Source organism: Diprion similis, chromosome 8 (assembly GCF_021155765.1).
Source record: "Diprion similis isolate iyDipSimi1 chromosome 8, iyDipSimi1.1, whole genome shotgun sequence".
Taxonomy (NCBI): domain Eukaryota; kingdom Metazoa; phylum Arthropoda; class Insecta; order Hymenoptera; family Diprionidae; genus Diprion; species Diprion similis.
The window spans coordinates 18,660,436-18,668,856 of NC_060112.1; positions in this window are offsets into that span (position 1 = coordinate 18,660,436).

Here is an 8,421-nt window from a genome sequence, read left to right on the forward strand (position 1 = left end):
CAATAAAGTTTTACTGGGAGTTTACCACGATTTATAAATAAATACTTCTCCTCTTCGCTGACTTTTGTCACACAATTCGTTACGAATACTACGATATTAGTCACTGAGAAGCTTGTGGAGTGAAGCTTAAGGCGCATGGCTTGTCAGAAAACTCATTACAGAGTTTATTATATCAAAGACTGAGCGGAGCTGGTTGCCAACCAAGAGAGGATCGAGTAGTTCGAAGCTGGAAGGGTGTCGCCGTCTGCGTCAAGCGTTACGTCCCGGGAAATGCTCTGTCCCTCTAAATTGTTTTGCCAGCTTTCCTCATCCTGGCATTTTACTCTTCAGATTCACTCTTCAGCTGTAGTTCAAGTTGAGTTCAGCTGCGGAAAGCTTTCCTGCAGGTATAAAATAACAATAAATGAGAATTAGAAGGGGAATAACAAAGCTAAGGGAGAAGAAAAAGTAGAGGAGAAAAGAAATTGGGTATATTCTTGAATAGGCCACCCCGTCTACGTGTACATCGTAATTCGCGAGAAGTGGGTGTTGCTCAAGTGTTGTTTTCCTTTTCTCATTTTTTTTTTTTTTTTTGTTTTTTTCTTTCATTCTCTTGCCACCGAAGAGTTTCAATTCCAGCGCAAAATAAGTTTTCTACTTCTCCGGAAAGTCAGACAAACCCATTTACCAGGGCGAAATGGTCTGTTTTAAACGCAGCAGAAAACGAAGTAGAAACAGGGGTGCGCCGAGTCGCGACTCACAAGTTGAAAATGGAATTTATAAAATTCCAAGTGTGAGCACGCACGTTTTTCGCTCATGCTGTTCCTAATCATTCGCAATAAGCTGATAGTTGCGGCTGGAATCACGCAAACTCGCCTATCCACCTTTTGTTGATTATTGTCTTTTTTGATTTATTTTCTCACTCTCTCTTTTTTTCACACGTACGACCAACTGCCTCGTTCAACGAAATTGCTACCCAACCGAAAGAGACTAGATATCCGCTTTTCACTACGGTTCGAGTTTTCCTTTTTTGCTTCCTCTTCCTGGTTCTTTTTTACCTGTCTCTCTTAACGGGCTGTAGTTTGGAAACGCCGTTTAACACTGAAATAATGATTTATTTTTTAAACGGTTCGGCGGCAGTTAGAACACGCACTCAGGCTTTTCACGATCGGACTTTATTATGTTGTGTAAAACCTATAAAGCGTGGCTTGGAAATTGTTCCCCAATCTGGATTCGGATTACCTTAAGATTTACTTTACTGCTCAAAAGATGCGTATTTTTCATTTCCCATTAGCCCAATTTGAAATCAAGTACAAATCGAGGTACAATCTTATGGACGATCTGCCGATGCAGAACCTTCACACGAGACATCGAATCAATAACAAAACTATTTACTCAAGTGTGAAAATTCTCATGATTGGCGAATTATTTCCCGAATTCATAAGTCATTTGATTCGGGGGTGAAGAATGGGATTTGAACAATATATAAGCTCACCGCTCTTTCACGGGCGACAAGCTTTACCCGCGTGAAACTTCTCGCAGTACTTTTTTAACGTCGTTCTATTGCTCCCCGTTACTTTCTTCATTTCTTTTTCCCGCCGCATTTTTCATTTCCACTGATTGTGAGTGCGGTATGGCGGCATATCATTTCTCACGGCAGTTTAAACTTTCATCAAAATTGAATATAGCACGTACCTAGGCATACGGGAGTAGGCATGTGTGCACGAGTACAAACGTCGCGGTGTGTATCCTACATTTCAACATAATATTCTCAGCACGAGGTTCACGCTGCTCTACCAGCAAATGAGGGTAATATCATCGACAGAGCGAGTGGCTGTGTCATGAAAATTTTCGCCTTTTGGTTTACTTGCCCTCCTTCACTGTATGAAGCAGTATATACATATTCGCAACGGCGATGAAGAAATTCAGGGGAGACGTGACACGTTCGTCAACCGAGACTTTCGGAATGGTTCCAATTTAAATCAACGCCATACCTGATCTGCGGATTTGACGAGTAACTCATTGATTTTCAGTCTAAAAGACTAAAAAATCAGCTTAAATTTAACGTCTTCTATGATCGAAAATATTTACAACCTGCATGAGAACGAGAGAGAGAGAATTGTTGGATTGTTCGGCTTCTGATCGATATGTAATAAAAGCGAACCCGAGACTGAAGTGTAAGTATATATGTACGTGCATGTACCTATGCGTATGTATGCGACGATGATGTTAATTCATTATATAGTACCGCAGCTCTGTGGCCCTAGTTTTCCTTGTGCCGATAACGTACCTCACACACGGCAATAGAGACTCTTACCCCGCGAATCCGATTCACGATTCTATGCTTCTATTTCTGTCTTTCATTCTAGGAGCAAGAGCTGCCTTTGCCTCATCCTTTTGCCGTTTCACCCTCCCATCGCGGTTCTTATTATACCGCACAATTCCCGGGGGCTCGGATTATAGAATTGTAGATAAAATGGTTTTCTCCTCATTACCGGAGCTGGAATCAGGTAGGTTCTCCGCTCTCGTATCTCCTTCCGGGTTTCACTCGAACCGTGAAAGGGGCTTAAAAGAGATATAGTCAAGATTTTTCAAGCTCTTTGAAATTTACGGTCCGATTTGATTACATATGCATTATACCGTAGCCGCAGAGAACCCGGCAAACCCGCGCAATATTATCGACCAATTTCTTTCCTACATTCGTGAAAATTCACTCTCAGTTTCATTATATTCTCGAACTAGTGACTCACTGTTCATCCAGGATATCCAGAGAACTAAAAGAAAAAGCACTGGATTTACCAGAAATTTCACGAACCTCTTGTTAGCGAACACGCCAGTGCTGTTTTTTAAAAGAAGTGTAATTTTGCGACGAGGACTAACATTCCCCAAAAGTAACGCTGCTGATGAATGAGTCAAGTGTGAAGCAGTTTAGGGAAAGTTGCGACATCTTGCCTCTTGGAGAATGAGCGGAATAATTTTGAAGGCAGTGGAAGGAGTCACTCTCAGGTTAACTATCCCCTATGCAGAGCTGATGCAGGAAGCGGATGTGTGCTCGCGTAAAGACATCCACCTGGCAGAGAGCGTGGGTGGTGGGTAGATACTAGATACATAGATAGTTCAGAGAGTCCTCGGGAGTCTCCGAGTCTAGGCAAGGGAGCACATAATCCCAGAACAAACTTCTCAAAGCGAATGTGCTCCGTGTACTTCGGCGGTTACCGAAGACATTCGAGACGAGGGATAAACTTTCCGCCTTTAACTTCCCCGTAATATTACCTTCCGCTCTCTAACGCTCACCGGACATCCTTCGTCCCCCTTCGCCCCAATCGTGCAGATACGTGATATTAATATTTTACGACTCCGCAAAGTTCTTTATACTTTTACTGCTCCACGGTGGACTCAAACTCACCAAGATTTTCATATACCTTCTGTTCTCGGGATCTGGTCGGAATTCCGGATGGTGAAAAAAGTGTGGATTGAACCGTGAGACTTCGAGTTAGTGCTTGAAAATCTTGACCCGTTTAAAAAATCGGCATGACGGAAAAGCCCTGCGCGATCATTACCAAAACACGGGAGTTCAGGAAAGCGATAACCTCGACGGCCAGAGACTCCGGGGAGGTCGTAGCTCTCCGTTGAACAGACGTAGCGATGGAGGGGCGGCTGCCACCTCCTGGAGATATCGCTCCATGGGGACCCTCTTTCGCCCCTTTCATCCCTTTTGCAGCGAGCCCTGATCCTCCCCGTTGCATTTCCTTGCGAGACATGCAATCCTTATTCAAATACTTCCCCAAGTGCACGTGTGTCTGCGCGCTTCCATCGCACCAGTGCAACCTTCCTCCTCCACGGGATTTCAGTGACAGAAGTAGGTCAGTCGACAGTTCTGCATCCAGCACGCGCTCGGAAACTCAGCTGTTAACTACGTCATAAAGCCGTCAAGGGCCCCATTGGACAGGGGATTGGTGAGGCTTAAACAAGCTGCTACCTGCATTGTGCCACCACTGGTAACTATCAAAGGGTACAGACAGGCAGTTTCGCTTCGGGAATCGATTCTGGCATCAGCTGAATCGGATCTAGGCGGACGGGCGACAGCGTCACTCACGTTTCAAATTCATTGTATCGTTATCTCTGTGTAGGCCTATTATGCGGATGGTTACAATTGAGAATGAAACGTCGATAGGACGATGATGTCGGTTGTATACCTGCACAATCTTTATGGGTTTCCTCGAGAAGAAAGAGCCTCCTAAAACAACCCAGTGCCTATAAAAGTCTTAACGCTACCGTTTGAGCAGCCTAGAAAGGTGGAAGTGGTCTCGGGGGGCTCTGCGCTAATTTAAGTAGAAACCTCCTTCATCCTGAAGTACGCACGGCAAGTCGGTCATACGCGCTGTGGAATAAACCACACGCCCATTAGTACCATGCCGAAATTAATCACCGCCGCGAGACCACTCGAATAAACCGAGTTGTCGTAAATCAAAGACTACTTATTTCGCTGTATCGTGGTTCCATAAGATATGGAATTAGAGATACTGGATTTAATAAATCGTCATGTTCTGGAGATACAAGGACTTCTTTGACGTTCCTTTTCGTATTCAATCCGTTGCTCTCCTGAACCTTGGTAGTTTAAACTGTTAAGCTTGTACGACCCTCTCTTCCACTCAATGGTTTATGCTGAGCATTCGGCATGGTAACCTGTGTTCGTGCATAGAACGTCGAATTTGAAAAACGCACGTGTATGAAAGCGTGTAAAAAATGTATAAACAGTAAGTCTTTCATGGACGTAAAAGTACAGTATATGAATGCACTCGCGGTCGGGTTCGCTGCAAGTCACGTGAACATAATGCTGGTCTCGAGGTCCAGAGCTAGTTACAGTTATCTCCCTAGCTCGGAATAGTTGCAAAGTCTGAAGCGAACTCTGAAGGAGGACTCTCGACGGACGGAAACTTGAGAGAGAAGCATCACTGAGCAGCACACGGCGAGTATTCGGTGTAAACTTTGCACCGCGATACCGGAAACTGTAAAGTAGTTTAATTGGGATCACATGAGTTTCCTCGAGATTTCTTTTTTTTTTCTCCGTTCCACCGCTTTGAGCGCCAGGTTTTATTGTCTAGCGCGCAGCCTTCCTTGAAGTTTAATAACAAAGTTCGAAGACTCTTTGCCTCCGAAGTTTCGAACGTACGTGAGCAGCCCCAGAGTACATATTTAAAGCCGTATGCAGCCTGCACATGCAGCAGCATCGATATATAGTGACCTATGGAGAAATTATTCAGTTTCTTTCAGAGAATGTCAATTATCTTCGGTTTCGCTAAGCCGTATTGATTCTAGGTTGAATAAATTATAACAGAATGACCGAGAGAGACACACGAGTGAGCCGTCATACCGTTTTTCCGTGCAGTTACATGCGACTATCGCAGGTGTATACGGTATAAGGTATACCTAAGCTGCAAGGTATTCACGTGGGACGCGTAGATAGGCAAACGTCTTGTTCATCTACATGTCGAGCATGCCGATATGCATGCTTACGCATGAAATGTTATATCATCTGTTCAATGTTGGTGGCATTCGCAACTGGGGTTGCGCGGTGAATCGGTGTATATTAATCCCGTAGACTGTAGGTAGGTGAATACACGGGGTTCTTCGCTGCAGCGGAGAAGCGTTCGATAAAATAAGCCACCCTCGTCGACGGGGGTCGGGCGTCTCTTCGTCGGCACCGGCGACAGCGATAAGCGCGTGTCACAATAAACTTGCGTGTGACAAAGGCAGATTTGAATAAAGGAACGCTGCAGAATTCTAGCTTTAATTAGCAGTAATTCATCCTTTTCAAACGTTGACAATAGTTTCTCGTCACGAATGAGGGAACTCGGCGACGACTCTCAGCGATATAACGGAGTGAATCACCCGCTGAACATACAGTCGCGGTATACTTATGCAATTTGTTAAACTCGTCTGCGCGACTTTCAGATTTGCTATAGCCGCGCGTTCGTTACAACTCGCGTAAATTTCATTGCGTGCCAAATGTAATACACACATTTGACGATTGTTACGCACGAATGACGCCCCTCTTTCAACCCCGCAAGCCTCTCTTGTCTCCCTCTTTCTCGCAGCTTATACTCCCACGCGATGTTCTTCATTAATTTTAACTTTATACGCGTGGAAAAGTACTATCAAATTAAGATAATCTTAATCTTTTCGATTAGAGCCCCAGACTTCGAGGGGTCGCTGCCCCCTCGTGGCTTTAGACACCGGTGCTTCTTTGCTGCTGTGTACTAGGTACTCGGTGCGTGAAATCTGATCGTTTGGCTATTACAGCACACATGCATGTATGCATTCGCGCACTCTCTCTCTCTCTCTGTTCCTCTCTCTACCTCCTTTGGGTGAATCGAGTATGTACCTCCCTTATGGAAATTGTGATTTTCGAAATGCAACACATTATAAACGTGGGTATAGCTACAAGAATCGAACGAATACGATATTAGAAATAATTAAACTGAAAAAGTGAAAATTAGAGCACTCTGCCGAGCGGTGTGAAATAATTCAATGCGCTTGAAACGAGTCATGCTGCACGATATGCAATTTTGTTAACGACATATTTAACGGTTTCGTACTAATCCTCCGAGGGAAGAATATATCGTGAATTCTTTATTTATAACGTGGATATTAGCGCGCTAATGAAAATTTGTGACATAATCCAGCGAATATAACATGCATTCGTAACGTTGAAGGTATATACATGCGTATACCTACGTATGGGGAAAGAATTTATTTCTTCCGAAAAAACAAGGGCTTAACTGTAATCGCGTTGTATAGATATCTAGTTGAGAAGCGGGCTCGAGCAACGACCCGTCCTCCACAAATCATGCAGTTTTTGGAAGACAAGTAACTCTTACGCGATAAGAGAAAACTTCCGGCAATTTATGGATGAGAAAGTTTTCGCCAGTGACGTTTATTATACGTACCTTATACACTTTTTCCCCATATTCATTCGCCGCGTTTGAACGAATGGTTGTGATCCACCCTGCAGTGAATCCCCAAATCTCCGATGTATCTCCAGTGTCGAAAAGAGAATCGGCCCCTCTTGTCTGTCCAGTTTATGTCCAGGGACAACACGAGCATAAAAACTTTACGAACAAGGAACTGCATCGTTCAATCCATAAATAGTGACGCTTTTGTGATAAGCAACTGATCATGTACCACCAGTCTTCAATCATTGCCATCGGCTACCCGACAGTTACTGCTTTGTAACCAACCGAGAGATAACTACCGCAGGCGTAGAAGTGAGTGAGGACATGCGATTCAAGATCCGAGTCTGCAAGTGTTGCGTGTGTGGAGAAGTGGATACTTATAAATAGTAGTTATGGCCAAGCTGCCTACCTTTTCCCCTCATCCTATTACGCCGTCACTACATGACGGTACCTAAGTCGTTTGTGCAGAAATGTAATTGCAGCTTTCCTATGGTTCGAGATAGAGCCCGATTGGTAGTGCTGTTGGTAGAGGTGGATATGGGGGGAGAGTCCTTGCAGAGATCCCCAGGGACCGAGGGACGACAGGACGCCCACCGCGGTACCGGCCAATTAAATGTATTGCTGGACACAATTTATTGACTAATAAATAAGCCGGTATCTTGTCACAACGATAAACAGGCTCGATATTGCTATGCAAGTGAGTCGTCTCGCAAAGACCGCGCATTACAGTATTCAAATGAATCGTTCTATTCACAGAAAAGCATTCCTATTTCTGAGGGGAAGAGTGAAGTGTTTTTCATACATACCCCCAATTTCGTATTCAATGGCGACTTCCAAGAAAAGTCTAGCCCAAATGTGGTGGTGGTGGTCCTGGGTGAGCTTCAAACAAGATCGTCACGGTGAACCATGAGCGATGAAGGTGATGAATAAACGTAACTTTTTACCAGACGGCACGTCGACGGAGTCGTCTGTCTTTGAGAAAGGAAGAAGAAGAACACTGCATAGGAGACAGTTATATGAACGCGGGGATGCGGCGGTGTAGTCAGAGTTCCGCCCTGCAGTTCTCGCTGCATCGCTCGTTTGTCAGCCTTCAATGCTGGAGAAATATGATGCACACATTGAAGGGCTGTAGCTTCTCCACTCCAAATAACCAGCTGGTGTGTCGGGGTTGCATCTTATGGCTTCCTACCCACCGCCACCCCCGCGTATTGCAGCCGTGTATATTTCCGGCCCCTTTTGCGCGGTTAGAACCGTGAATCTCTGTCTGAAACTGAAGGTGCAAAATAGAGTTTTGAAGGGTTAGCTGCAGTAGCTACACTACGTGATGAATTTGAGGGGGGATTGCTAGTAAATTTCACGACCAGGAATCTCAAGTTCTAACTTTTTGGCACCACGTGAGTATTTGTGATGTAGGTACACGTACGTTGGCCAAAGGATATAGGATGTCTTCTCGAACTCGTAGATAGTTTTGCAATCTGAGGATTGG